Source organism: Mauremys reevesii, linkage group 1 (assembly GCF_016161935.1).
Source record: "Mauremys reevesii isolate NIE-2019 linkage group 1, ASM1616193v1, whole genome shotgun sequence".
Taxonomy (NCBI): Eukaryota; Metazoa; Chordata; order Testudines; family Geoemydidae; genus Mauremys; species Mauremys reevesii.
In genome coordinates, this window is record NC_052623.1 from 236,109,852 (window position 1) to 236,115,851 (window position 6,000).

At 46.8% G+C, this 6,000-nt stretch overlaps 1 long non-coding RNA gene across 1 annotated transcript in view; it reads right to left on the minus strand.

Moving 5' to 3' along the window:
• LOC120406736 overlaps positions 1-878 on the minus strand; it is a 45,956-nt gene extending 45,078 nt beyond the window's left edge. The window contains exon 1 of the long non-coding RNA XR_005599537.1: positions 842-878. This is a non-coding gene — a long non-coding RNA (uncharacterized LOC120406736). The remainder of the gene's footprint in view (positions 1-841) is intronic.
• Positions 879-6,000: the final 5,122 nt, after the last annotated feature.

Genomic DNA, 6,000 nt, shown 5'->3' on the forward strand with positions numbered 1-6,000 from the left:
TGTATCGGACTCTTGGACAGTTCTCATTTGTCACAAAACTGTAAGCTTTTTAGGGCAACAACTTTATCTTTCTACGGGACTAAATAGCCTCCCTAGTACATTATAGACTTGAAAGAAATTATTTATCTGTGTTATAATAGTAGCTAGAGTATATAAGTGAAATCAAGGCCTGATTTTGCTAGAGCCTGTGTAAATGTGGAGTAATAGACAGTCCATGCCACAAAGAGCTCACGAATTAAATAGACAAAAAGGACAAAGAAAAACTGAGGGTTTGAAATTTATTTTGGTTCCACTTGGAACACAGCTGAGACATTTTGAAATTTTTCATGAAGGGTGGGAGAAAGCACCTGTGTTACTGTAACAGGGTTCACAACCCACCCCTCTTCCTGGGGCCTGCTTGCTGTTCCCAATAAGGCTCAGAGAGGCTTTAAGGCAGAGGTCCCCAACCTTTCTGTGACCAGTAGCACATTCATGTTTTCAGAAAAGCGTGGTGGGCGCCAACAGTTTTTCCAAAGCTTATTTTGTATTTGTAGATTAAATAATATGAAAAACATCATATTTAATATAACAATATATGAATCCAGAGAGAAGCCGGAGAGAAGCCTCAAGCACAGAGAACACCGGTGCCTGCAGCCCCAGAGATCTCTGTCCCCGGCAGGCATGGGGCCATGGCTTCTCTCCCCTGCTGGGCACTAGGCGGGCACACATAAATACCACAGCGCCCACGGACACCACATTGGGGACCACTGCTATAAGGGTTATACAATACCCCATCTTTATTTACTTATGGTTATCACATCACCAGTGTCCATCTACTTACAAGCTTAACAGGATTACTCACCCCCCTTTGCAGGCAGCCTTCAGCTAGGAGGCCTCTAGTTCCCTCCCTGAGGGCCCTCCCAGCCTTTATAGCCCTTGGCTTGTCAGGCCAGCAGGTGTTGCCAATCCTCAGGCCAGCATCAGGCCTTTTCCATCAGCCCCAATTGGTTTCCCCTGATTGGAGCTGACTGGGCAGGGGCTAATTAGGTGCTTTTGCACCAGCACCCTGCTACTGTTACCTATCCCTGGCTTACCAATAGCCCAGTGGTCAGGGCATTCCCCTGGGGTTGGGAGCCCCAGGATCAAGTCCCTGCTCTGCCTGATTCAGAACAGGGACTTGAACCTGGAGCTCCCACATCTCAGGGGAGTGCCCTGACTACTGGGCTATTTTCTTGCTTTCATTTTGACTAGAATTTCCATCCTGGACCTGAGAAGCCTTTCCAAATGTTTCATTGAAACTGAGAAATTGCCCACAAAGTTTTGGTTTTGATGAACTGTCATTTTCAGACAAAAACCAAAAAAAATTCATCAAAAAATTCCCAACCAGCTCTCCACAGGAACTGTGGCAGGGCTGAGAATTAAACCCCGACCTCCTGAATCCCAGCCCAGTGACTCTGACCACAACAACAATCTGCTTAATAAAGACAGTAGTTGTGTTCTAAACATGCCCCCAAACCAATTTTCCCCCTCAAAACTAGTTTGAATATTTAGGCACCTAAAATGTTTTTTAAAGGGAAAGCATTCTGGACACTAGTTAAAGAACTAAAGTCTTTCCAGCTGGAGATTAGACATTGTACACTGAGTTCCATTCCAGAATAAAATATCTGGCAGAATTAGAAATCCCTGGGATGGAAATGCCAAGACAACTTTAACCATAATGATGTAAATATAGCCTCAACTACCTCACTTAGCCAAAGTAAATAGCAGAAACCTCTTGTAGTTTATTAGCCCTGTAAAATACCACAATTCGACCTTTGACTTATACATCTAGTCTTTATTTTTCTTTCCTCTGGCTCTGGGCAGAGCTACCTGAAAGAAGATCAATTTCAGGTAGGCAATCTTGTTACAGGCAGGCAGCCAGCTCTCTAATCCAATAGAGCAACACAGGACCTAAAGAGTGCACATTTATGAAAGAATAGGCTGTTTTCATTACTTAATTACTAGTCAAGTAACCTGTCTGAAGAATATTAAAATGCCCAAGTTACTATGACAGTGAAATAGGTCAAATCTAAATCCTTATTGCAAATCTAGAGATATTCTCTTTGAATAGCATGAGTTGGTATATTCCTCAACCTTAATAATCTAAGGGTGGAATTTTTCAAGACTGCTCAACATTGGCCTAATTCTGCTTTCATTGAAACAAATGGGAGTTTTACCATTGACTTCGGTGGGATCAGAGTTAGGCCAACATTGAATACCCCTAAGAGTTCATGTCTGATTGTTCATACATTAAAAATCCTCACATTGGACATAAGATTTGAGTCACTGCCTTCAAAACTCGACCATCCACTTCTCTCTCCATAGCTCAGATTTCAGGTATTTAGTCATCTGACTCAACTGTAAAATCCCATTCCCAGTGATAGCCATGAATCCCTCCCTGACATCAGCTAACGGGATAAATTCAATTACATTCTCTGCACACGACTCAAGCCCTGCAACGGGACCACATGGGCCTTGCTGGGGATTCCTCTGCTGTAGTGCAGGCCCGGTGAGCAGAGAGCTGGTGTAACTGGCTTCCTTCCCACAGCCCCTGTGCAGGGGAGTGGGTTGGGGGGAAAGGCAGGAGCACGCTGTAACTCAGGTGGGAGCTTAGACACAGCAGCCATAACCACCTCCTTGACCTCCCCTCACCCTATCCCCCGGCTCTAGTCTGACCTACTATTCAAGTATGTTAGCGTGAATGGCCTTTTCTTGTCTTGTTGGAGACTTACTTTTCCTAGCATTACGCTGAAAAGACACCTATAATTCTACAGCGAGGAATAATACATTAGCAATGCTCCCTTGCCTAGGGAAGCAGCATAGTCTAGGGCAGAGATGGGCAAACTACAACCTGCGGGACTGTCCTGGCCAGCCCCTGAGCTCCGGCCTGGGAGGTTAGCCTACGGCCCCTCCCCTGCAGACTCAGTTCACTACGCCGCTGGCACAATGCTCTGGGCGGTGGGGCTGTGAGCTCTTGCTGGGCAGTGCAGCTGCAGAGCCGTGGCCTGACCCGGTGCTTTGTGCTGCACGGTGGCGTGGCTGGCTCCAGCCAGACGGTGTGGCTGCCTGTCCAGTGCTCCAGGCAGCACAGTAAGGGGGCGGGGGTGGATAGAGGGCAGGGGAGTTTGGGGGGTGGTCAGGGAGTGGGGGTGTGGATAGGGGTTGGGGCAGTCAGAGGGTGGGGAACCGTGGGGGTTGAATGGGGGTAAGGTCCTGTGGGGGCAGTCAGGAATGAGGGGGTTGAATGGGGCAGTGGGAGGCAGTCAGGGGCAGAGGTTTTAGGGGCAGTCAGGGAGAAAGGGTGGTTGGATGGGGCAGGGGTCCTGGGGTGGGGCAGTCAGAAATAAGATGAGGGGTTGGATAGAGTTGCAGGGGAAGTCAGTGGTGGGGGTCTGGGGTGGTCAGGGGCCAGGGAGGGGTGGATGGGGCAGGGGTCTGGGGGCAGGGGGGTGACAGGGAACGGGGGGGGGTTGGATGGGTGTGAGAACCAGGGGGAGTCAGATAGGGGGCAGGGGCCAGGCCACACCTGGCTGTTTGGGGAGGCACAACCTCCATACAATTTTGGTCTAGTGACTGGAGCATGGCGACTCAGAGACCTGGGTTCTAGTCCCAGCTGTGACACTGACCTGCTGCTCACATCCCCTCTCTGTGCTGCTGTCTCCTCTCTCTCACCCTTCGTCTGTTTGGAACATAACGCTGCAGGCCAGGGGCTGTCTCTAACTAGGTACTGCTACATGGCCTTGTATAATGGGACTCCAAGTGTTGCTGCTGCTGTAATACAAACAGTAGTAGTACTTCCACTGCTTGTGTGGTTTGGATGATTTTCTCAGTCCAAGGGCTTTGGTAGGTGAGAAAATATTTGGGGAGTAGGAAGGCCAGGGTAAAATCAGGGTGAAAATGCTGGAAAACAGGAAGCAAGTGTATCCTAAAGGCTCAGAAAGCACATAAAGAGAGCCACACATTTGTTAGCATTTGAAAATCTCATGAATTTTAAGCCAATTGCCTGATTTTGGGAGGCCTGGTTCATGATTTTTGAATGTTTGGGGCTTGCAATATTGTATTTGCAAATTGTAGGTTTGCTTTAAACAACAGTATTGGAAGCCACTACTTGCCTTGGGCATCCTACTTGTAGCATGGAGCTTTCTTTAAAGCAGACTAACACAGCTACCAGACTGAAACCTACAAGTTAGGATTTCTTATACCTTGGGAGGGTAGTGTGAACTTTCACCTTAAGCCTTATAGCATTTTGGGAACTGTAGTCTAGTAGCTGAGTGACCATTTTGTGGAAGGCATGGTTCTTTACCTGCAAAATTAGTAAGGAAAAGTTGGTATAAGGGGCTAGTGCTGAGTTATGTGATATGTTTCCAGCATATGGGATTTGATAGGGGCGTTTCAAACACAGGCCATTTTCAGCTTTTTTTGGACTAGGGAGCAGCTGATGTTAAACAAGCTTAGTTAAAGAACCAAGAGGAGTCTCTTCTAGCAGAGTTTAACCATTACTAGAGGTAATATGATCAGGCAGAAGCATGTGTCTAGTAGTAACTGGATGGAAGGATTCTGAATATTCATTTGCACTGCAAAAGAACGGGCAACTCCTTAAACTGAGTGATGCTTTTATTTTAGTGATTTGCCCTTTAGTTCAAACAAGAAAATGACCTTTCCTGGTTCTTCAGTGATATTGTCCCTGACAAAGCATGGAAGTTCTAAGTCAGGTCTTCAGCAGGAGACGGGAGATCTCCCTCAGCTGTGCCTGGGGTAACTACTTAAGGGTCTGTGTAAAGGTGCACAGCTGGTGCATTTCCACGTTTATTTTTAGGCCTCTCCAGTGAGTGCCCTTGTTTTAGTGAAAGTGCTTATCCTAAAACCCAACCAGTTGCCAAGAGCTGGTTAAATAATGAAAAAATAGTTCTCAGGTTATTATTGGGTTAAAAAAACCTCCTGATTTTAGACTGAACATTATTCAACCAATTCTGGTTGCACTAGAGGGCGCTAACATTACCACACAGCCCAGCTTTGGTTCTCAAGCTATTCCACCAGTTCTTTCTGCTTGCGTAGGGTTCCACACCCTAACATTCTTCTACACGTCAGCCAACTTTAATAGGACTTTAAATTGTGTATCAATGGCTTCACATAGCCCCACCTGTCCAATTTCTATCTTAGCTCCACTTAGGTACATGGGACCATTCCTCCTCTGAGAGTTTTGTGCTTCTTTTTGGGCGGGAGGCAGTGTATAGAGAAGAAGGTGTAGGAGATGCAACGTTCAGAGCAGAAAAAGCGGGGGGGATGGATGGACTATATTTTGCTGGTGAGTTGAGTGTGTGTCAGAAGACTATTTATGACCTAGCAGAGTATGCAGTGCTAGAAACGCTGTGCTGGAGTAGCATTTACAAAGTTAGAATCCATTTCCTTGTAAATATCCTTTAACAAGGTGGCACTTAGTTGGCCTCTGCCGCTTTCCCTGTCACCTGCCCTCACTCTTTTCAAGATTCAGCTCAGCTTTTCTTTTTAACGAGTCTCTGATTTCCCTTCTTCCCCTCCAATGAGATACTAGATGCACTCCCTGCTTTCTCTTTGAAATGGTCTCTCAGTGGGAAGGAAGGGAAAAAAAGGTCATACTTAAGCTACAATGATCTCAAGGTCAGTCAATTTACAAAGCATTTCAGCCGGCTGTACATTCGAATATAGGTTCTTGCTCACCTTGTGGGGCTCCAAGTGTAGGCTGGTTCAGTACTGATCCCAAAAACCAACCTTCCCCCTCCTCCCCATGTGAAGATGAGATACAGTGCTCATCTTCACATGAGGCAGAGACAGGCGTGAACTTGCAAGTCCATGCCACTCGCTGTATCATTCAGCAAAAGGTACTCATCCTGCAGAGCTGCATCATTGCCCCACTCTGGCCCTGCTGAACTCAAGCACATCATCCCAGTGGTACTTAAGTCCCACTTCCGGGGTAGTGAAACTCCAGGGGAACTCTAGCTTTAG